Source organism: Dermacentor silvarum, chromosome 5 (assembly GCF_013339745.2).
Source record: "Dermacentor silvarum isolate Dsil-2018 chromosome 5, BIME_Dsil_1.4, whole genome shotgun sequence".
Classification (NCBI taxonomy): Eukaryota; Metazoa; Arthropoda; class Arachnida; order Ixodida; family Ixodidae; genus Dermacentor; species Dermacentor silvarum.
The window spans coordinates 105,643,494-105,668,354 of NC_051158.1; the positions used below are offsets into that span (position 1 = coordinate 105,643,494).

At 45.5% G+C, this 24,861-nt stretch overlaps 1 long non-coding RNA gene across 2 annotated transcripts; it reads left to right on the forward strand.

Annotated features, from left to right (window-relative positions):
• Positions 1–420: 420 nt before the first annotated feature.
• On the forward strand, positions 421–21,109 carry LOC125945937 (uncharacterized). Of its 2 annotated transcripts, none has more exons than XR_007467238.1 (4): positions 421–541; positions 9,041–9,097; positions 10,364–10,422; positions 20,878–21,109. It is a non-coding gene; the product is annotated as an uncharacterized LOC125945937 (long non-coding RNA). The 2 variants fall into 2 exon arrangements; XR_007467237.1 differs by lacking the exon at positions 9,041–9,097 and adding an exon at positions 8,621–8,766 and having other exon boundaries at positions 426–537.
• Positions 21,110–24,861: the final 3,752 nt, after the last annotated feature.

Sequence of the window (24,861 nt, forward strand, 5' to 3'; positions counted from 1 at the left end):
ACATCACCGTTACGTTATTTTTACACTTACGAATACAAAGCTCAACATATGATGACACTAGGAAAAGTATAGGGACCAGTTACTTATTTATATGAAATGTAGAAATGATACATAAATGGAAATTAAAGTGGACGAATGTGCAATTCAAGGCGGGATACGTACCCACGCCTTCGCATTACGGGTGTGAAGCTCTTACCAATTGAGCCTACCAAGGCACCTCCTTGCCTTGCACTTTCTTGAGTTGTATACGTGCACTTGACCTAGTCCTTGGAGGATTAGCAAGCACAACCGCTAAGGCCAGTTGTTGCAAGGAAATATTTGGAATGAATCGAACGCCCTTTGCTTAATATTCGTCAAAGTATGTTGAAGCCCTTAACAATGTCGCTTAACGTCCCTCACCTAATTGCTTTCGTGAAGGAGGGGCTGCAGTGGAAGCATGGCATCACCAGAGAAATGGAAACACATGGTGCGACTACATTTCGCACAGCCGTGAAGTCGAAGCTTACCTCAGGTACGCCAATGTACAACCATGTGTATGTATGTATGTATGTATGTATGTATGTATGTATGTATGTATGTATGTATGTATGTATGTATGTATGTATGTATGTATGTATGTATGTATGTATGTATGTATGTATGTATGTATGTATGTATAAAGACATACTTGTCCCTAAAATCTGGCACGCTCTTATTACAAGGAATCCGGGGGTTTCACAAGGAAAAGATACGATCTGATTACGAAGCGCATGGTAACGGAGGTTCCCGAATGATTTTGACCAACTGAGGTCTTTTAGCGTACACCTAAATTAGAGTACACGTTACACCTAAAGTTTCGCAATTATCCCTCCTCTAAATGTCGCCGTCGTCACAGCTGAGATGGACCCCGCGGCAGCGAGCTCACCATCGTGACGCCAAACCCACATAACTAACGCGGAGGGTCCCCTTTACAATGGTAAAAAGCCATTTTCCATTGGCCAGCTTATAAAAATTCTATTACACCGACTCGCTCAGTGCCACAGATCGATGTGCACATCGTGTTTTTTTGTTATTCGTCCTTGTTATTCGGCAAGGTTGAAGTACAGAGTAACTAGTGCTGGGCAGTATCGAAGATAAATGTATCTTAGACACTATCTTAGATACTTTTGTGGTATCTTGTATCTGTATCATGATACGTCTGGGAAGATGTGTATCAGTATCTGTATTTCCGGTACATGAAAGAATGCAACGTGTATCTTAAGATACAATATACTGCTATCGCAACATCACCTTGTGGATGAATGGACATCGGCTGAACTCCCCTTTTCAAGCTGACTCTGCTGCCACTAAGCCACCTAGAATAAAAGTAAAGGCAGCGGCATTCTTTTATAGTTCCGCCAGAGCCCTCCAGCGAGGGCAGGCGATGAGGTCTGCGCGTCCCTATTGGTGGAGCACAGTCACGTAGTGGCGCTCGCGCTATCTCAACAGCGGTATTTGCGCCATCGTGCGGATGATTGTTATTGACGTTCTTGTAATTAGATGGCGACCCGCTAGCTGGTCGGCAAGCAGAGCAGTGACTCCTATGAATTACAAAAGCGACCAGCAAGAACCGCTGACAGCGCAGCGTATGCGTACGAAGAGCTTTCACGTTAAACAGCTAATGCAACCCCGATAAATTGTTTTAAAATTGAAATGTTATACTTTGAGCAAGTAAGACAAACATTAGGAGGTACCAACAGATATTCCATTCAAGTGGAACAAGGTTGGTCAAAGTTAAAAAAATTTTAAGCAATCACTTTTGTACATACGTGTTTGCAGGGCTGAGAGTAACGTAACTGATGACAATAGCTGCCGTCAGCTATGCATGGGCGGAGAAAATAAGTCATGCCCAGTTTCGATCACTGTGCTCGCAGCAAAACAAGTCGCTTTCTTTCTTGTGCTCATGAAAAGTTCTGATAATGATCTTAACTTCGGCTGCCTGGCACTGGGAATCCTTGGAAAGATTTACAAAAGGATTCGTTTTTGTTACAGTTTGATGCATTTGCATACATTTTTGTTCTACAGCGCCACATGACTGCACTGAATATTCACGCTATCCGCCTCGTTGCATGTAAACAAGTTTTCAGTTAAAAATAAATAACAGAAAAACTACGGCGAAACTCGTCAAACAATCAATGTTGACGTTAAAGCCATCGGCAGTGAAGCGTTGTAGCTACACATCTTATTACTACGGCTGAAACGCGTCTTCTATGAGGCGTGTATGCAGTCGGGCAGCGCTGTCGCGCTTCCACCTGGACAGGTTGCGACATCTAGTGGTGACTATCTATGTTCGAATATAAGAAACTAATATGTACGACGCGAGATGCATTCCGCTCTGCACTGGAGAAATTTTAAATGATTGCTTTGTCATTGAAGAGCGGCGCATATTCACTTGCCCACGTTGGCGTCCAAGAGGTTCAATGAAAAGCGGCAAATACGCAGCGGCAAATACCCGGTAACGAAAGTTGGCGTGAATCAGTTTCATTGCTGCTAGTTTGGAACCCCATTCTGTCAGCACAGCAGCGTCCTTCCTCTATATAATGAATCATGGATGACCCAGTGACCCAAGATGGAAGGGGGGGGGGGGGTTGGAAAGGGTGCGATGTATAGAGACACACAGGCAACCATCGGAAAGTGAGTCAAGTACCCTTAAAAATTGTAATCGTATTATTACAACAAGATAAGCTGTAAAAGTGATGAGTGAAATGACTTCCGAATTCACAGCAGCAGTACATGATCTAAAGGGTTGATAAACCCCTGCAGAAGCAATCACACGACGAATGTAGATGTTAATGTCATTAGCATTGAAGACGTGTAGGGACAAACTCTGCTGTCAACGTCGTATTGCGCTGTGCATGAGGTCAATAAGCAACCGCGCTGCTCTCTCTGCTTTTTACTGGACACACTCTGCTATCTAGAGGCGTCACCAGGAAGTCCGCATGTGGCTCGAGTGTGAATGTACTTTTAGACAAGAATGTCTAAGTACATAGGACGCGGGTTTGATTCTGCCCAGCAACACGTAAATTTTAGAGGATATTTATTTTCATTGAAGAGGGAACATGCGCAGTGGCACATACGCAGTAACCCAAGTTGGCGTGAAAGTGGTCCAGTAATTAGTATCTCCTACCCACTGACACAATTGGCATCATAGAGATTCCCTGACAAGCGGCACATACGCAGCGAGTCAAGTTTGTGTTAAATAATTTCACTCAAGTGTGGCACATAATCAGTGCCTCACACCTTGTTTCCCAAGTCATTCTGACCGTTGGGTATGAATCCCGTTTAATCAGAGCAGCAGCTCGATGTGCTACATATTATGCCATTGACTACGCAGTGACCCAAGTTACCTGGAAAACGATGAGAGAGAAAAATGGCTAGCCCGGGGAAAGTGTGTAAAGCATCATACGAATGCTGATCGCAATAAATATACTTACGTGTAGTTGACCGTCTAGTAGTAGTAGTACTAGGCATGGAAATACGTGGTGCATATCTACGAGATAGTGTAGATGACGACAGACTTTTCCAGTTAAAACTTGCATGAGCATATGTGGGACCCCCCAGCTGAGCCGGTAACAAAAGACAAGATATGGCTAGAGCGATGCAAATAAACCCGTGGGAAACCATCTTCACAGTCTCCAGCTAGAGAAGTCTCGCAGCTACAACTTCGATCAGACTTTTATGCTCGTTCTGGGACAATGAACCTCTAAGACAAATATTCTTCAGAATTTAGTTGCTCTTGTTCTCTTTGTTAGGTGCGCTCCTACAGGTAGGCTTGGAGATGAATTATTTTTTTTTTCACATCTTGAACAATGCGTTTTATTTCAAGTACAATTAGGTCAATGTGAGATTTTAAAGTAGAACGTCTTCATGAGAGTAAGATATCTGAGAGTGTAACAATGCCCTTATGAGACACGTTTCAAGAGCTGCACGCAGCAAGAAAAACTTGAGTCAGCCTTAAGGCTTGCAGCAAGACTGCTGACACCATGGGCAAGACTACAGCCCATCAAACATAAACTGTCAACTATTATACCCTTCTCACCCGAGAAAGTCCAGTTTCGCCCGATAGGCGAAGCATCGATTGCGATACCGAATTAGTAGACAGCTATATGAAGTTATCATAGCTGGAGATTAACAAAGATACTCGAGAACAAGTTAAGCACCGCACAAAGAGCGATGGAACAAAAAATGTTAGGCCAAACATTAAGAGACAAAAGGAGAGCGGTGTGGATCAGTGAGAAAACGGCGATAGCAGATATTCTAATTGACATTAAGAGAACAAAAATGGAGCTAGGCAGGCCATGTAATGCGTAGGACGAATAACCGGTGGATCGTTAGAGTTACAGAATGGATACCAAGAGAAGGGAAGCGCACTCGATGGCGGCAGTAAACTTGGTGGGGTGATGAAGTTATGAAATTTGCAGGCTCAAGTTGGAATCAGCTAGTGCAAGACAGGGGTAATTGGAGATCGCCAGGAGAGGCCTTCGTCCTGCAGCGCACATAAATATACGATGATGGTGATCATGATGATATGAAGTAAAGGTAGTAGTTTTATCGGCCGTATAAACTTCTAGACATAAGCGTACCAACTATATTAACAAGCACTGTCTCACGCGTGCACAAGCAAACATGCAAACACAAACAAACACATCTCACTCGATTGCCGCAGAAACTTGCTGTCAAAACGCTGGAGTGAGGAAGCGCAGCGGAAGCAGCGAGCGAATCGACCTTCGGTATACCACTCGCATCAACGCGAACTAAGCCGCAAAAAAAGAAAAAAAACTGCGCACGGCGGAATCTCCCCGTCGCAGATAGCTTTTAGTATAGCGCGGCCCGGGCGTGTGCGGGCGGCGGTGCCCTACGAAGCAGCCGCCGGAGTAACACGTATAGTCCGCTCCCTCCCTTCTCCCCGGAGAGAGGAGATTGAGAGGAGGGCAAATTGAGCCGCCATCGCTGGCTCATCCTCGCAAGCTTTCGCTGCGGATACAGAATCCAGCGCGCGGAGACGATTTTATTGCCCATGGACTTCATACGAAACCTCACGGCAACGACGACGGCAGAAATGCGTCTGGAGTGTCCATGTAATTGATATCGCGATGCAAAATGAAAGACGAATGTCCATTTTAACTCTCCGCAGTGTTTTTCCATGTCTGCTATTCGTTCCCGTGTTTGCTCATGCACTGTGTTTTACCAGTATGAATAACCAACTAGCCCAGTCAGCCACCTTAATAAGTTCCATTTTAACATTTGCGCACCATTGTTCGATGCCTTTGCTAAATTTCTCCCGTAGAAACTCCCTATACAAAACGCATCCATGCTCTCTGATTCCATTGTTCTAAATTTGTATGTAAATGCCACACTGCATTTTTTGACAGCTTACACCCAATGCACTGGCCTAGGTCATGGAAAAATACCTGGCCAGAGGGTAACATACGCGTTTGCCAACAAAAACTGTGAGCCGATCCCGGTGGCAGTGCAGAAAGGGTCTAAGCTCAATGGCACTTACACCTGCGAACTAGCGATGCTCTTTAAGCTCGAGGATGGTCCGTCGAGTGACAGCCGCAAAACCTCCCCCTGGTTATGACGTCACCATGCGTCGCCTAGCAACGCTTCGCCCCAGCTACACCGACCGCGCCGAGCCTTGCGACAGCTGCGTGAGCCATGACGTCATCGCACGCGCCGCATCGCTTCGCCTTAGCTTTGCCGAGCCATGACGTCACCACGCCGTGTAGAGTGGTTGCCGCGGCAGCACAGACACTGAGCTAAGCCGTGACGTCACTGCGCCTTGCCACGGGATATATAGCTCCGCGTCACCACCGCGGCGACACCGTCTCCGCGCCGAGCGGCCGAACAGCGTCGGTCCCGAAGAACAGGATGCGCGGCGTGAAAGCCGCCGCGCCGCTACTCGAGAGTGAGTCAGGCGACTTCGGTCCGATGCCGAGTATCGTGCCGCCGAAGCGGCGGAGAAACGTCGGCAATTCGCAGTAGATCCGGAGTTAAGCCCGCCCCACATGGAGTGATTTGCTTGCGAAAAACTGGCAAACGGCCGGGCGCGGTGGCCGCAAGGCGGCCGGCGGCTGTTTGCCGTCGATAAGAGTGGGCTAGATATGTTCGCAGGCGGTCAACCACTCGCCGGAAGCGGCGAATGAAGGCTTTCAGCGCGGACCAAACAGGGCGTGGTAGCGTCCGACTTCCTGCCGCCGCGTTTGAATCGGCTAGCCAGCCAAAGAGCCTAGAGCGAAGATGGCGACAAAAGCTGCGCACATCGCGCAGAATGATCGACTGATCACAGCTGTTCATGCGCGACCATGTAATATGGTTTGGTTCCAGAATAATGGTTCAGTTGCAGATACAAAACTATTTTTTCACTGAATTTTACTGGGAATGGAATCACGCTGCTTCTAGCAACACTGAAGTCGTTGCGGCGGCGGACGCCTGTATTGCGCCGCATTATTCTGCTCGTGGCTGTCTATACCAATAAAGACCACAGCGACTTCCGTTCCTGGGCGACGCTGCCATTGTGCCTCCACGGTATGCACTTTTGTCTAGAGCAGGAATTATTACATTGGCGGATTTAAACCACCATAGACCAGCTATGATTTGTCACGCGACAATGTAATTGTTGTGGTGCATGATGCACGACGCAGGGAAGCTAGTTTACAACAATCCTATTAACTGGCTCCCACGCTACACATAACGGGACGCCGAGAAACCAGCAGGATGCTATATATATATATATATATATATATATATATATATTCTGTGTGTGTGTGTGTGTGTGTGTGTGTGTGTGTGTGTGTGTGTGTGTGTGTGTGTGTGTGTGCGTGTGTTTGTGTGTGTGAACGAGAAAAAGGGAACCGAGGGGCCCGATTTTTCTCAATCATATAAGAAGCTAACAAACACAGCCACCAAGGACAACGTAGGGGAAATTACGTGCGCCTACTGATTGAAAGACTTGACAAATTAATGGAAATGAAAGTGCATGCACTAACATCTTGTCGCAGCTGGGGAACGATCCCACGGCTTCGCATTACGCGTATATGATGATATGAATATATGTACAGGGTGTTTCAGCGAACACTTTCAAAAATTGTTAAAGGTCGCCTGTACTCGATAGCACAATTCTAGTTCATAAGCTGGTTTACTTGAAGAGGCGGACATTACTTGCATAATAACTTGAAATGTATAATCGAATAATTAACAAAAATTCACTAGTTAAGTTTTTAATAATTACATGCTGGCCCATATTGAAATTTACAAATTGTAGCCGTGGAGTTCGCAAGGCGGATCCACTTGGAACGAATTCTCAGGATGACAGCAGTTTCGAGATCTTACTTAGCGGGGAAGAGGCCGCCGATTGGCGCAAAATACAGACCGGGGTATTCCCCCATCTAAAACTGCTAAATGCCATGTATCCCACCCGCTATAGGGCCACGTGCCCTTGGTGCGGTGGCATACCTACACTAATACATGTGACCTGGGAGTGTAGTAAGCACCCTCATAGGCCCACTAATAATATCTCAATGGAGCAGTGGGAGGCACAGCTCGCCCGTTCCGACTTGGCAGGACAAAAGTCCTTAATTAGCCAGGTCAGGCAGGCGGCAGAGGCCAGTGGGGCCCTGGACTGAGGGGCTCCGACCACCGCTATACTTAAAATATTTTGCAGCCAAATAAACATTCTATATATATAATTCCCGAACTTTGCGGAGAAATGCATTCGCGTTCCAGTTAGTTTTTTTTTTTTTTAAAAACGCCGCTTTATGCATTGAAGAACAAAATTAACCGGAACGCCAATGCATTTCTCCGCAAAGTTCGGTAATAATATCTCGAAAGTGGTGTCATCCCGAGAATTAATTCCAAGAGGATCCGCCTTGCGAACTACACGGCTACAATTTGTAAATTGCAATATGCGACATCAGGTAATTAGTTAAAAACTGAATTAGTGAATTTTTGTTGATGCGTCGATTATGCATTTCAATTTTTCGTGCAAGTAATGTCCGCCACTTCGAGTAGACCAGCTCTTTAACTGGAATTGGGCCATCTGCCACAGGCAACCTTAAATAAATTTTGAAAGTGTTCGCTAAAACACCCTATATATATATACAGATGCGGAAAGAACTACATTTATATGTTGCCTGCTAGAGTGTATATATGTATATATATATATATATATATATATATATATACACTCTAGCAGGCAACATATAAATGTAGTTCTTTCCGCATCTTGTAAACTATTGAGTGTGTAAGTTTCGAAAGAACCAGAAATGCATGCAATGCAACATTAGCTATACGACCAAATACCTCATAAATTCGGTAAATCTTGCGCCGTAAATACTCCTATTTTGGATAGGCCAGTCAGTGCTACAATAGAGGGACAGGCGGCAAAATAGTGAAGTCCGTAATGGATACGTGATTCACTTCGCTGAACACTGCAAAAAGTGTGCATGTACCGGGGCTCGCGAACACAATTTTTGCAAGAAATGGAAGACGTAATAGAGCACGTGAACTATTTGAAGTACATTATGTAAGGAAAGCGGGAAACAGATGTGTTAACAGTGCCTCTTTGGCACCGCATAAAAAGTATACGTACATTTTTTTCTAGGTATCTGTAAACATGTGAGTCAATCGAACCTTGCAATGGTTTGCGGGAAGATGTGTGCGATATGTGACCTGATGCCCAGCGTGTATAATGGAACGAGTATTTGTAAATGAACGCAAAATGGAAGTTCAGAGCCCGTCTGGTCGTGTGTAAGCTTTTCGTTCTCGTCATTAGCGCTCTCAGATGAACACTGTAACGAATCAGCTCACTAAAATCAAGCTAATGTGGCGAATATTCCATATGAATTTGTAGGTGACGTGAACTTGTTGAATTATACATAAGGGCTTTGCGTATACGTCCTAATGGCAAATACGGCATATCTTAAAATCACTACAAATTTTATAATATTTAGGTTTTCTGTAGGCGTAGTTTAGTAAATAGTGTTATTGTTTTTGTCATTCCCGTGTTTGTCATTGCCGCCAGCATTGAAACGCAAAGCAGACGCCGCGGACAGTAGAGAGATAAAGGAGGGCTTAACGGGTCCGTATTCCGATAAACGCAAGTGACTCGGGTGTTTTGTCAGATGAGCGGAGGCACAAACGCAAACGTCTTGCAAGATGCCCCCTTAGCAACCTAGCGGTGCAGAGCTCAACCCCACAAACAGAACGCTAATGTTGCAGGGACGAAGTGTATTATACTTCGCTGCTAGTGTAAATTTTCTGCAGCAGCGAAGTAAAAATTGGTTGGTGCAATACTAGTTCTATGTTTGTCTGGTTGTGCTCTGCGCCACCAGGTGACCGCAGCTCGCATAACGCAGACGACGATGTTAGCACAAGCAAAAATGAAACATAAATCTACCTCAATCCTATGCAATAAGCACGCACAGCTTTCCGTGAGCTTCGAGTGGGGGACGGAGTTTGCTGTCATGCTCACAAACACTTAAAATCTACCGATGTGACCGGCATTCAGTAGCTGACAAAGATAACAGTGTCCTATTGATAGTGGTGAGATACTTTAATCTGCCCGGAAACAGATGAGTGTTTTTTTAGAAACACAGGCGAATATTTTGCCAGTGCATATTCTTCAAAACAGGTAGTATGTGTATGCTAGTAAACAGGCCATCAATACTTGTGCCTATCCCTGCATTTGAGGAGGTTGATGACCATTTAACTGTAATTTGCTCATGCAGTATAGCGACATAATTTGTTTATTGATGACTAATTTAAAGTTACAGCAATTATTAAAGAAGTGTAATAGTCATCAGGGTTCTAGCTTTTCTTACCTGTCGGAGGTTACAGCTTATTGTACTCGTTGAATCAGGGGAACATCCCAACAATATATGCTAATGCAGAAATGTTCTTTGAGAAAACCTATTTGATCGTATTTTTTTTATTTCAGAAAAAAGCGATAAATTATACAAACGATAGAATGAAACAACTTGGTTTTCTGATGTTTAGTCAACAGTTTTCGAAAATTTATAATCCTTAAAAAATATTAGCACCAAATTCACAAGTCCGTAATTCTCCCCCAAAACAGGTATCATACTTCTGCAACCTGCATCTGTTACAGCGTCTGATACTAATGAATACCATATATAAATTTCTGGATTAGAAAAATTGATAAAATAATTTCATGATTATTGTGAAAGTCCCACTCATAAGTAATCAATAAATAACACAGCCCTTCCATGCTTAAGTTTACTTCCATTCAGATGTTTCAATACGCTAAACATGGAGAAACATATTCTTGTCTTTATTGCTAATAAGATACTTGTACAAAGTACTGCATGAGTTTTTTCATATTTAGGTTTATTCGAGAAACCTGTGAGAGAAATGCTGCCCGCCTAAGGAAGAGATCCATCTTAAGTGAGTGGATTTTAGCTTTTTAGTGCTACAATCCTCCCTAAATTAGGCACAGTGGATGCCAAGCAAACATTTTTTTTTATCTCCCACTTTTATGGATCGTAGCTACGAGGCTAAAGTACTGAAAGTTGAGCGAGTTGGTAACTATTCACCTTGAAACTGCAGCACGCACACAAGAAACGAGGAGAATAAGCCAAAGGTAAGAGCGCCTGCCTGTTACCTTTGCCTTATTGTCCTCGTTTCTTGTGTGCGCGCTGCAGTTTCGAGGCTAAAGCTTTCAACTGCAACCCTGAAAATAACTTTAATTTAGGTCGTTTCCACCTGCAGTGATTATCAATAAACAAAAAAATTTTGGCAGCTTTGTGGTCATTGGGAAACGCAGGTGGCATGTACCCATAGCGAAAGTCCTACGCTACTTCACAGATTGGTAGCTGTAAAGACAAAATACTAATCCGCCAGTGTATAGCGCCGTTTAATGCTGCGTTCAATTATAATAATTTTTGTTGTTTGAGTTCAAGAGCATTACTGCATAGTATTGCGTCACTGCTTTAAAAAAGGCAATAAACAATGAAGTTCGCATGCGTCAAGGTTGGGCGTCGGAGCATTATTCTGCAGGAATATGCATTCGATAATGTCCTTTCTTTAGGCTCTGAAGTAATGCGTTTCTCAGCATTTGCGCATGTAGAAAATTATATTTGGCAAAAATGAGAAAGAACAATGCGAAAAACTGATCGAGTAGGTTGTATTGGGGACGCAGCTGTATTAGACTAGGATACAGCAAGTGGTAATCTTACGGAATAATCATGCAATCTGGCACGGTCCCTATTTGTGGTGGGCCCGCCGTGGTCAAAGTTGGTGAGCGCTGATTGGCATACCCAGTCTTGCGAAGTGGTTCTTGCGCTAGAAGGCGCGCACAAAGAAATGGGAGTGAAAAAAAGAAGACTCGGGTTGGCTTGCAGCCCGAGTCTGTCACACAATTTCTGCACCCTGCACCTCTTACGCGCGGTTGCCTAGCCGAGCAGTCAACTAATTACTGCAACGAATTGCACACTTTTAAGCCGTATAAGCCCTGATGAGCTCATGTATAAGTTTGATATATCATAGCGTCACGTTGTATCATCATTCCACGCCAAGTGCCAGAGACGTGTCACTCGTTCATCTCATACTGCTTTTAAGAAATCATGGCTATTGACTGTTTCATCGTATTGAATTTCTAAGATAGTTCTGCTTTTGGAAAATTTCCAGCCGCGTGACGTGTTTTCAAAGTTTCCTCAAGTACACGAAACATGGTTCTGCAAAAAAAACGTAAAATGTTAATATTAGTTGCTAAAGCTTAACAACTTCGCCTACGGGCCCTACAAAGATTTATCTGCAATATGTTTTGCTTCTTATTGACGGCTTCGGTCAGATCAAACTTCTACAGAGCCCCGAATGCGGACAAAATTGTACAACTTACATTTTTCGGGCAGAACTACTACGGGATTGTTTAGTGTAATTACTTTATCTGATTGTCGAGGACCTATATACGAAACTAAATTGATTTATACTCTAATTCAATGAAATATTTTTTCTAAATAGCATGCCAAACATTGAAAAAATTTTGCCTTTGGATCACTTCCATTCGCCATTACCGCAATGAGGTACTTCTCGTAAAAAATGTAGTATGCCTTTCATAAGCACAGCGCAGAGTTCTTTGGAAAAAGAATGAGAGAGGCCTTCGTCTTGCACTGCCCACAATATAGGCAAGAATGACGATGATAACGAAGACGATTATTCTGAAGCCGTCTTGAATATATCACTAGAACCAGTTTATAAGGCGTTTCCCATACTGCCGACATACGCAGTTTAAGTCATTTGATCGCATCAATGCCCTCCGAAACTCCCGGTACTACTCTGCCGCTTTCTGATCGTTTATCTCTTAGAAACACTACATGAGGACAGAAGATTTTCAATCATGCGCTTTAGATGTCTCTTCTCAGACAATTTTCTAAATCAAAATGCAAGAAATAAATGCTGGATGCGTTAAAAAAATGAACTTTGAGAGCTCCCACCCTGCCTCTAAGCTCCTTAGCACACTCTCAGAGCAACGATAAGAGAAAAACACCAAGACAAATTTTATAATAATTAATGAGACTGGGCAACAAGGTCGAACCTTCACGTGCTGACGAAGGTTGCACTACAACCCCAACCGGCGAACACTTACTGTCTGACGCAACAGTCACTATGTTTTGCAATGAAGTCGTAGCGAGCAGCTGTGCCCGAACGTGGCGCAGGGTACAAATTGAAAACCTTATACTTCGCTTAAAACAAAACTCCAAATAAAATAAGGGCCAAAATGGAACGCCAATACGTAGGCCTTTCTAATGAGCTTTGTTTGATATTTTTACGAGGAGTACCTCATTGCGAAAATCTTGTGTGAAAGTGGTCCCGAAACAAAAGTTTGTACTTTTGCACATTATTTCAGAATAGTCCATCAAGTAGTGCACTTGCGCATAAATAATGTTTATTCAACAGTAGTTTTGCTCCGAAAGAAGCGCGATTTGGTATTTTCATGACTCGATGCTTAGGAGCTTTATCTGGCCGAAGTTGTCAATAGGCACCAACATATACTGAATAAGAAGTTTCGTATGGTCATTAAGGTGAAGTTGTGAAGCGTTAGGAACCGAAATAACATTTGCATTCATTTTTTTGTAGAGGAATGTTTGACGTACTATATGAAACTTTGAAAGCTTGTCACGTGACAGGAATTTTTTTTCAGCAAGATCATTTTGGGAATGCAATTTTAGCAGTGTAGTCAATAGCCATGCTTTTTTAAAGTAGTGTGAGATTACCGAGTGACACGTCTGGGGTACTTGATCCTTGGAATGACTCTGTAGCGATAGGGACCAATCACCAGTGGCACAACACGTCACAAAACTAAATGTCTATTTGGTGAGCCTGTGCCCAGAAAGACAAGTAACAATCAGTACAATGACAGCGGCCAGTTACGGTCACCAGCGGCGGCGCGAGCAGCGGCGGACAGCATCGCGAACCGAAACGGCTATTGGAATGAGCCCATAACAGCTTACGCTGCAAAAAACATGGGATTGCGTGGCCACCGCGCCTTGCGAAGCGCTGCCGCCAAGAGCGGATAAGAATCGGAGACAAAACCACGTTCGCAGATAGCGAACGTGGTTTTGTCTCCGGCTGTTCATCCCGCACATCCGCCTGGTGCCCTGCATTCTTGCCAGCTGTCGGTAGCAGCGCTTTATGGGGCGCGGTGGCCACACGCTTCCGTGTTTCTCTTTCCTACTGCTTCTACATGTACGTACTTACGCATCGCTTTTATTTAGATACTTCCAAAGCCTAGGTAGGCTTTCTTTTTTTAGCGGCACGGAGCATGAAAAAAAGACACCGCATATCCACGAAGTGAATGATGATGAGTGGGCCAAGCACCGGCCGGGGGATGATTCGGGCTACGACGGCGCGATGGCGGAGAAGGCTCGACCCCAAGGAGCTTCGCACCTAAAATGTCGCAGTTTCACCCGAAAGGCGAACATCAATCGCGATAGAAAATTAGTAGAGAGCTATAGGGGGTATGGACAGTAGGTTAATCCGCTATATAAACTTGCACATGTAGCAGCACCAGCAACGCGCAGAACTGCTGTCGACGCCGTCGGCGTTTTGCCCGCGTTCGCACCGAACGCGCACGGCGTTCGTGACTGTTGCCGGAGCCTCTGGCGGCGGCTCGGAGGTTTTCGACGAGATCAGAACGGGACACTTGTCGAGTAGCGTTGGAAGTCGCCGCCTCTCTTCGCCTCGCAACGTTTCTGATGCAAACAAGTCCCAGTTGTAGATGTGTGTTTAATTGTGTTTATTTGTGCTTATGCAAGTACATCACGTAAACACATGCACGATATATCTACAAGTTATTAAAAAAAAACTGTCAGCTCTTCCACCGGGGTGGAGATGGAAGGAAGACCGGCGAAGCTGTACTATGGTGGAAATTATGTATTTGCAAATATGACTATAAGATGTGATGGTGTAATTGGTTATTTTAACTATTAAAGAATTAGAAATATATATGATCCGGTGGTTTTCATTTATTAAATGGCCACAGGGACCATGGCCTTATGGTTGCTACGGTACACCGCCATAGGGTGTACGGGAAAGGTTGGCACGTTCTTCATAAACACGTCACCAACGCCGTTCGGTGCGAACACGCTCAAAACGCCGCCGCCGTCGACAACAGTTCTGCGCGTTGTTTGTGTGATCGCACACAACCGCTGTCAAAACTCTGGCGTGAGCAAGCGCGCCAGAAGCAGCGAGCGAAGGTTCATGCGGTCTATCGCTTCAACGGTAACTATACAAAGGTAGGAGTCGTGTTGCAGATCGCTTTAAAGGTGTGGTGCGCGCGACCGCCCGGCGCCGCGCAAAGTACAAGTTGCTCGCAGAGCAGAAGCCGCAACCCCTCACTCCCGCGCTGCCTTTCCACTGTCCTCCTTTCCCGTGGGAGATTGAGTGACCAGTTCTCCTTGCGCCCGGTCGCTAGATACGGATTTGGTGCCGCAGCTAAACGTCGCCGCCCCTTCCTGCCTCCTGTCTCCCCACGGCCTTTCGCGCGACGGAAGAAATGGCGTTTTTCTGTCCGCCGTGCATTCGCTCCCCGTGAATCAATCCGGCCACGAGCTCTACCCCCGCCCGTGTAGAGGCCTCAAAAAGGAGGAGGAGCGTCTCCTGCTCTGTCTCTTCACGAACACTATGATGTGCCCGGCGGCTCTTAAACATTTCGATCCGGCCTTTACTGGAGCTTGCCCGCACTGTGCGGAGAAGTCTTCGGACCTCTACCACATGGTGTGGGCTTGCCCATCCAACCCTGCCTTTTCCCCCTTACCCAACCCTACCCGGGAGGACAGGGAGGCTGCCCTGCTTGGCTGCTCAGACCTACGGGCCCAAAAGGCCCTGGTTAAGCGCGTCCAGACGGCGGCTACTGCCACTGGGGTCCCGTACTAGGGACTCCACCTAGTGTTTGTAAGGGGCGGCCTCTTCAGGGTCGTCCCGAGCATACCTCCTCGTGCGTTTTGTCGTACAAATAAAAGTTTTTCACCACCACACCCCGTGAACGTGCGCGTCCCTTGCGCGATTTCACTCGCACATAGGCGAATACGGTGAATGAGAGTTTTTTTTTCTACATCCGGACGCGACCATCGAAGGGTGATCCCTTAACAGCTTCGCTGTAAAGGCGGTTTATCAGACGTTCACGAAACGTTTGTTCTTTTCTGCAGGTGTGCGCGGATCATTTTGACGCTTCATGCATCGAGACGACGACATCGTACACTGATCCAAGAACGGGAAAAAATATTGAAGTCGGATTCCCAGTACAGCGCTTGCGTCCTGGATCTCTGTCAACAGTGTTTCCTGGCTGTCCGTCGAACCTTTCAGTACCACATAACAGCACGACAGAAAAACCTAATGCCAAGAGGAGCCGACAAGAAGCTTCCCAACTCGCTCGTGCTGTCGAATTATCACTGGAGTCATATGAAGTGGAGCAGGAGAGAGACCGTTTTTCATCCTTCGAAGGACTAAAGGCTCGCCTGTAAGGGGTATCAGTGTCGGCGAAGTGGACTATGATTCATAAAGAAGAGTGCTCGATGTTTTTGAACTTTACCGACTGTCGGGAACCTTGGTTGAACGCGTCAGTGACAGTGTTTGAAAACCTTAATGTCTTTGCCTGCTATCAAGGATCTCCAATTAAGAACTTTAGTGGCGCTGTTGTACCGGACTTGTTCCTTGTTATAAATTTAAACAACCTGTGCATGCTGTCTGAAAAGCGGTGCGATTCTCGCCACCTGTCGCTAGCAATACATTCCCTTCTAGATAAATTGGAAGGTAGCATTAATGAAGACAAGAAAGGGGCGGTAAACTTTATGAAGGAGCAGCTGCTACTGCTCTCTGTAGGACGTATTCAGTACAGCGCACAGGTAATGGTGTTTGCATGCATCTTGCACACAATATCACCTCATGCCTGCAAGTTTCTGGGATGAACAAGTACGCTAACCATGTGTTTTTGTCACTTATTTATCCTGCTATAGTTCACAATTTATTCACCAGTGTGTTTTATGTATTTTGATGTTTTGGCACGTCTTTGAATCTACAATGCAATGTGCTGCATATTATGCTGTTGAAGGAAAGCCTCCTACTGTGATAAGTGAATGGTATATTTTCCTTTAACCTAGAATTTAGATGAGAGTATGCTTTTGACGTTCCAACTTTTGGGCACTTTTATGGCACTACAATGTGTTATGTTTTGTTTGCTCTCATTCAACTGAGACTCACTCATACGGCGCCTACTTGGACAAAAGAATACAAAGAAATTAATCTGATTTTATGTACTCTGTGTGTGTCTTATGGGTGCAATAACTTGCTTCTCCGTCAGTCACTCATGTGTTTGTGCTGCGCAGTTTATATGTCAACAAGTTGTTTCTACTTTTGGCATATTTTCAGCATTACAATGTAATGTCTATTGCTGTCTGTCGTCTATTTGAGCCGCAAACAGTGTGCACAGGGAAAAATATGTATACCTGTGTAGAGACGGTGTCTGGCTGTGATAAATAAATATGTATTATTCAATTCGTGATAATCATTATCTGTCGTTACCCTGATTAATCGTAAGGACCTGGCGGTCGAGGAACGTCGTCTGAAGGAGAAGTTGCCGTTAAGTGCGCGCGTGGCAAGCGCTCGCAGCTGGCGTGGCGATGTGGCATGTGACGTTGTCGACGTCACATCACGTGACGCGCAGGCCTGAAAAGCTGTCTTGGAGGTGTTGCCGGTTCTCCCTGAAAAACATTCGTCTAGAAGCGTTTGTTCGGATTCTTTTATTGCGATAGCAATTATATGGACACTTCAACCGGGTTTCTGCCGTCATCGTCGCCGTCGCCGTCGCCGTGAGGTTCCGTATAGATGAAATCTTCGCCGCGCGCCGTATGCCCGAGCGGAAGCGTGCGGGGACGTGCGTTATCACGGAGAGCGAACGCACTCAATCTCCCACGCGCAAGCAAGGAAGCGGGAAGCCAGCTCCGGAAGGAGCGGGGGGGGGGGGGGCGCACTTCTACTCTGCCAACAACCGCGCTCGTCGCTCGCCCGCGCCGTCTCTTACCTCCACATGGCTCTGACCTTTATGCGCTGTGCATTCGCCGCTCAGTTTCCGTTGAAGCGATAGACCGCGCGTACCTTCTCCCGCTGCGGCGTATGTGCTTGCTGCCCGCGTTTTGACAGTCGTTGTCTGCAGTCATTCAGTGTGATCTATTCATGTTTGTTTGTGCGCACTCACACCACGCTTGTTCATTCAGTTAGTAATAGTCGGGCCATATTTTCCAACGCACGCTACACACGCAATGCTGCCCGGATCGGCAGTGCAGCACTCCAGGTGCGTCCCTTCGCACGCGCTGCCCACGGGAAGCGCTTCTCATCAACACCACCGTTTCACACGCGCCTTCTCGTGGTCATCGAGTCTCTCTTCATGTCGGTTTACTTACGCCGCAGCACACCTGCTTACTTAATCAGCTCATGTTTACTACAATTCATATTGCTACCAAAGCCGCTCACCTTACTTCGTATGACATTGCTGTGTTGCTATCGCATTCATTGCTTCGCCCTTAGGGCGAAACTGTGACATTTTTTTATCTCCCTGTTATCTGTTGCCGGCGAAGTTAAAATTCGGATAATATACGTAGTTCGAGATGAGTTTTAAATTGGTGACTTTATTTCGCCTCAGGATTATCGGACAATATATATTTATTAAAACATCAAATGTAAGGTTAATGTAACGACATGTTCCAGTGTTTCAAGTGTAACTGAAACGCGTTCCTTTCTCATTAAAGGAACTTGTAAGGAGAACTCGCTTCAATATTAGGAAAAGAACGAGGAACGAGCTTTCGTTCTTGTTTTAGAGGAACGTCTAGAACACTGGTACCTACACAGATTTAGGCATGTCCATGTCACTATCACTGGTCACATCTCGAGCAAGTTTTGTGGCTGTCGGAATTTCATTTCGCAGGAAATACTGGTGCACTTTTCTTCGTAGAGCGTCGAGGTAGAAACTGTGGTGAAGTTTCAGTCTCGTTTCTTTGGTTCTGGCATTGGCGTCTGCGGCTGAGAGACGCGACCGTTTGCGCTTGGTTGACTTCAAGGTGCCACACTTTACGTCGTGCGGTACACACTGCGTTCGCTAACCCCAGTCATCTCGCACACCTCCCGACATGCGTCTGTGATAGGCAGCTGTGCGTCGCTTTTGCAGACTTGCGCGTAAATAACGTTGTACACAACTTTCCTGGCCTGCGTGGACAGCGTTTCGTTCGACAAGCCTTGCCACAGATGCACGGCGGCTGCGGTCACGGAACGCTGTGGACGTGCGTCGGCAAGCGACGTTGACGTGCTACAACCCACGGGCGCCATATTCGTTTAAAGATGATGGAAAAGCGTTACGGACGCCAGAAAACCGCTTTGCATGGAATAACGTGAAACGAAATTCCTTCGACACAGCAACATTTTTCTTCATTATTAAATTATTATCTTGCATTAAAAAGTACAGGTTACTGCAACATTTTCATTTAACCTGCATAGCAGGAAGATTATTTCGGTAGGGAAGTACATGCAGGGGCGTAGGAAAACAGGTGTGATTCGGCTCCGTAGCATTGCAAGCACTGCCACAGAAAGTTGTTGACAGGTAGTGTGCGAAAAATTCTGCCACTAGGGAGCCTACAAGCAAACAATGTTGCATGGAGGCTCCCTATGTGCCATTTGCACATCTCCGCGCATCCCGGTGTCATTATCAATGTTAAGAAACTTAATCCGACCAGTATAAAGCCGTAAATTCGCCTACATCACTCTGGTTATAAATATACAATCATATTGTCTTTCAACGCGAATCACGGGTAGACACGTTCATCACTATCTTTGCATGCTTCAACCAAGAGATGGTAGGCGAGTTGTAATAAAATCATTCAAGTATTTTATATTTAACTTGTTCCACGAATAATTGGAGTGACGGAACACGTTTCAGCAATAAAGAACCTTGGTATATACAAAAGCGTTGCAAGAATGTATAATTCGTTAAGACGTATATAGATCCGTAAGACGTTGATCCATGCGGGGAAAGAAAACAAAAGTTCGGGAGCCTGTTACACTCCGGTAACACGTGGAGGCGACCGCCTACTGCACACTTGTTAATGTATTAGGTTATCTGATCTGAGGGGTCAGACTTCTTGCAAGACCTAACGAGCCGCATTGTGAAGTACACATGTAGAGCGCATAGCTGGGGCAGCCTCGCGCCAACGACATTTCTCTTCGACTTTACATTGCATCCTCTCAGGGTAAAGCTGCACTCGCGGTCGAACGTCTTTCTCCTGCAGCTGCGCACGTCACATCTCGTTTCTCGCTTGGCGAGCATCGTCGGCCGTAGCATATCCGAGGCCTACCGCGGAATCTGCTAGGCCCCCGGCAAGCGTCCTCCATCGCCGTCTCTCTTGCTTCGTAGTCGACTGTCGCCACAACCGCCGCCGTCGCCACCGCCGTCGCGTAACGTCAGTGACGCAACACCTGTATTATTGCGATAGCAATTATATGGACACTTCAACCGTATTTTTGCCGTCAGCGTCGCCGTCGTCGTCGCCGTGAGGTTCCGTATAAAGTCCAAGGGCAATAAAATCATCGCCGTGCACCGTATGCGCGAGTGAAAACGCGCGGGGGACGCGTGCTATCACGGAGAGCGAACGCACGACGGAAAGCAAACGCGACCGTCGCGCGAAAGGCCGTAGGGGTATGGGAGGGAGGGAGGGAGGGAGGGAGGCGTGGCAACGCTGTGCTGCTTCACCAAATGCTTATCTTGCAACCGGGCTCAAGGGGAACTGGCCACTCAATCTCCCACGCGAAAGCAAGCAAGCGGGAAGACAGCGCGGGAGTGAGGGGGGGGGGGGGGGCAGCTTCTCCTCTGCCAACAACTTCTCCTCTGCGCAACTCCTCTGCACTTTGCCCGGTGGTGGCGGTCGCCCACACCGTCTGTTATCTCCACATGGCTCTGGCCTTTGTATGCGCCGTGCATTCGCCGCTCAGTTTCCGTTGAAGCGTTAGACGGCGCGAACCTTCGCCCGCTGCGGCGGCTGGGCTTGATGCCAGCCTTTTGACAGTCGTTGTCTGCGGTCATTCAGTGTGATCTATTCATGTTTGCTTGTGCGCGCTCACACCACGCTTGTTAATTCAGTTAGTAAGCGAATGTGTCCAAGCTTATGCAGCCGATAAAACTACTATCCCTACTCCGAATAGCTCTCTACTAATTTGCTATCGCAATCGATGCTTCGCATTTCGGGCAAAACTGCGACATTTTTCTGTCTGCGCGCGCCGCTCGTTGCCCTCTCCACCCACTGCTCAGGTGACGTGGTTATTTTTTGTACCACTTGACTAGACGCCGTCTTTTTTTTTCAGGACCATCGCGCAAAGAGCCACTTAGGGCTTTCACCTTAAAAAGAACCAGAAAGCTGACCTTCGTGCATAGCGTTCGCCGCCAGCGTTTCCCAGTAAACATTACGGTTACATAAGCTGCAGTTGCTGGGAAGGGTGAGTGAAAGTCAGGGATGCTATCGCGTTCCACTCTTAAAAGGTGAAGCTTAAGCATCCTCCAAGTTTTTTCTTTACTTTTTGCGCTTATCGAACGGCTCCGAAAATAAAACAATTGCGGTTATCAATATTTAAGAATTTTGAAGCACTGTCAATAACACAGCACGGAATCATGTCCCGTACTGTGTCCAAACAATGTTCGAAATGGGAGAGAGCGCCACCTGGCAATTCCTTGTCGAGATTGCAAATGCAAGCCAAATTTTCATGGGTGAACTGTGGTGGCCAGAAGCCGTGACAAATTGGTTTTATTTGTAATAAAGACAAAAAGGATCATTGAGGCAGGTGAGGTGCGCGAATGTTGCATCAATCTCATTATAAAAAACAGCTTTACCGGAACGCGAAAGCGCAAAATAGAACTGTGATAGCTTTCCTTGATAAAGCAGTGGCGTTTAATTCTGATTACACATTGTTGTAAGTGGCGCCTTGTGTGCGCGTGTTTCTCTATTTGTCCGCCGTCGTCTTCGTGCGTGTCACATCAGATCATGAGAAAAATACTTGCATGAAAAGAAACTGTGCCATTATTTGGCTAACAATATTTCTTATTCGCAGACGATTGCCTATGTGAAGGAAATTGACGTCATAATTCGTTTGAGGGGGCAAAGCTTATCCGCTAACCCCGAACGCAGAGGCTAATTCAAGATTCGGACCAAGTTCATGGTTGAATAAGATTGACAGCCATGCTTTCTCACCGTGCCCCTTGGCGAAGCATGCGCAAGCTGATGCATTTCCTGAAGGTTTTCAAAAACATATCCTTAGTGTTGCTACTCTCACCGGTATGTTAAGAGATATGCCTTGAACACTTTCCCAATTCAATTTCAGAATCGGGACACGCGCTTCAAATTACCTCAATTAATTAGTGGAAATATTGAAAGTCTTCAAAGATGTGCTTCTCGTTTTATATCCTCTAATCATTCTTGTTACGCCAGTCTTACATTTATTACCTTTAGCCTACCTGAACTCTCACCCACTCGTAAGTGTGCACAATTCCTTTTTCATAAAATCTATAGTTTCAACCCTACTCTGAATGAACAACTTATGACACCTCCAGCATACATATCTTGCCATTGGTATTACAAACCTAAATTTCTGTACCGTCTTGTGGAACAAGGTTGTGCCAGGATTCCTTTATTCGAAGACAAAGTGTGGATTGGAACCGGCTTCCATTGCCACTATTCCCGACAATGCAAGATTCAAGACAGGTGCAAACAACATGTTGTGTTAAAACTTTATTTCTTCAGATATACATCTTTCCTGTACATGTGTACCACTCATATCTGTAACGCCTTCTGGTATGGAAAGTATTGTATTAAATGAATAAATGAGTGAGTATGCTGCGCAGCTAATACGAGGTTTTAATGTGAAGGATTTCCGCTGAGGGTGTGGAAAATTCTCAATTTTCCTCTGCTTTGAGTTGCAGTGTCTGGGCATGAAGCACGGGCTAGTAGTTTCACTGTGTATGCCTATGCTCTATTATCGGCTTCTCTGCTGCATAATGGGCCTCAGTGGCGGGAGTTTTCTGCGGCAGTGATTTGGAGTTGAACAGATGTTCGGTCTTGCCCATTGCATGGTTTTAAGTTGTGCCATTGTCAGCGGTCAATAATATCACACAAAGAAGTACGACACGCAAGTGCGGGTCCGCTTACGCAGACAGGGTCATGTGTACTTGACTTTAGCTACAAATATTTCGAAATAAGTGGCGTGGGTAAAGATACGTGATTCAGTGTCGCACTTTTCATTTTTAGGAAAAGCCACTGCCATGACGTCAATGACTCAGTGTACGCAAAAAGCCCTTCCATTGCATCACTGCTTCAAAGCGCATGATGATGGAAGCACAGAATTACTGCGAAGTCTCGTTTCAATGCCTCTGCCGATAAAACGCCATTGTAGTGCTTAATCTCTTAACTCCAAAAACCGCTCATAGCTGCGGACCCTCCGTTTGAAAATGTTCTTCATTTTATCTAATAAATACATCTTCTTTCTGGGGTTTTACGTGCCAAAACCAGTTCTGATTATGATGCACGCCGTAGTGGAGGGCTCCGGGTTTATTTTGACCACCTGGGGTGCTTTAACGTGCGCTACAACGCAAGCACACGGGCGTTTTTGCATTTCGCCTCCATCGAAATGCGGCCGCCGCGGCCGGGATTCGATCCCGCGACCTCGTGCTCAGCAGCGCAACGCCTTAGCTGACTGAGCCACCCCGGCGGGTCTAATAAATACAAGGAGCACTCCATATCTGCGTCTTTTGAACAACCTTGTCTTTGACACCGATGTTTAAACCGACTACCACCCCATTCAAACACCAAAATGATGGCGAAATATATATTGGAAAGAAAGATAAATAATTATTTCTGTTTTTGAGGCAGTCGGATCAAGACTGCTTGTTAATATCAATGTAATAATGAATTTTACGTAAGTTTTATAGAAGTGTATAGTCCTGTTCCTTTGATTTTTGCCATTGAAGAAAGCTATCATGCCTATCTTTCATTGATTTGAGAACTTTTTTTATGCCTTGATTAGGCATTTTGTTCACTTGGGCATTGGTCATGAGAGACTAATATAGAAGCTCTTGACACTTCGTAAATCAAAATAACGCCATTTCGTATATCATTCCAGAAGTGTTCCTTAATGGTGTTTGTAACATTCACTGACCATAAACTTTTGGAAGTCTTTATGAAAGTGGTATATATTCCTAAATTGAAGTTATGATTAATTTCTGAGGTGCAACGATGTTATTTATTATACCTAAATTGACGATATTCACAGGTTCGAGCACACGGGCTTTATGGCCCCGCACACCGACACAAGCACCAAGTTTGACGCTCGCTCACTTCAAATGCCGCCCTCTTACTACAGCTTGTTGTACATGAAGGGGATTCAGCCAACACACAAATTAAATTACAACCCCGAAATAAGTACCACTTAAGCGTATAGGCAATGAAAAACTGTGCTGTAAGCCATGAACGCTAACATTTTGGCTACAGCAGAGACCATCTTTGTACGTGAAAACCTCACAATCACGGTCAGAGTCACCAGTGCACGTTGTGCCATCATATTCCACCTGACCATGTTCACAACATCTTTATTACTATGTATGCCATTAAAAATTCAAAGTACTGCTTCAATAATCCACATTGAACTAAACCAATTCTTCAAGAGTAATAGAGTTGATCCCCCACAAAAAATCGTGCACTCCGAACTAAAAGGCCAGTGAATCCCAGATTTACTACACCGCATATAGGGGAAAAATGATGTGGGGAGGCGAACACGAAAGCCAGCTCGAAAAGAGCTCCATCTGCAGAGACTGTACACAGACGGAGTTGTGCAGGCAGAAGAACCCCTGATTCAACAAGTACAGCTATTACCATTATCAAATAATTCCGTGATACCCAAATAAAAAGATCGTTCAAACCCATTTCATGAAGAATGGCGAAGTTATGACAGTTATATCACTAAAATACTGTAGTGCGAGACCGTATTGGCACCATAGAAACGCGTCATTTACGAAACGGCCATGCAACCGGGCTCTTTTAGTGCCTCGGATGATAATTACAATTACTTTGCAGGCCATTTGAAATGGTGCAGTGACAGGTATTCACCTAGCCTGCATGAGCTAGTAATATATGCTATATCGTACGACGTGATTTTCAATGTCGAACTTTATGTGAACTCCCTATTCTTTTTTTCTGTCTTCCTTACCACTTATATACCTACCTTGCGTTATTAATCATGCCTGTAACAGATGTGGTGATATCTAGACTTTCCCGGCTTCTTTCTGCCAGCTACTCTAAACAT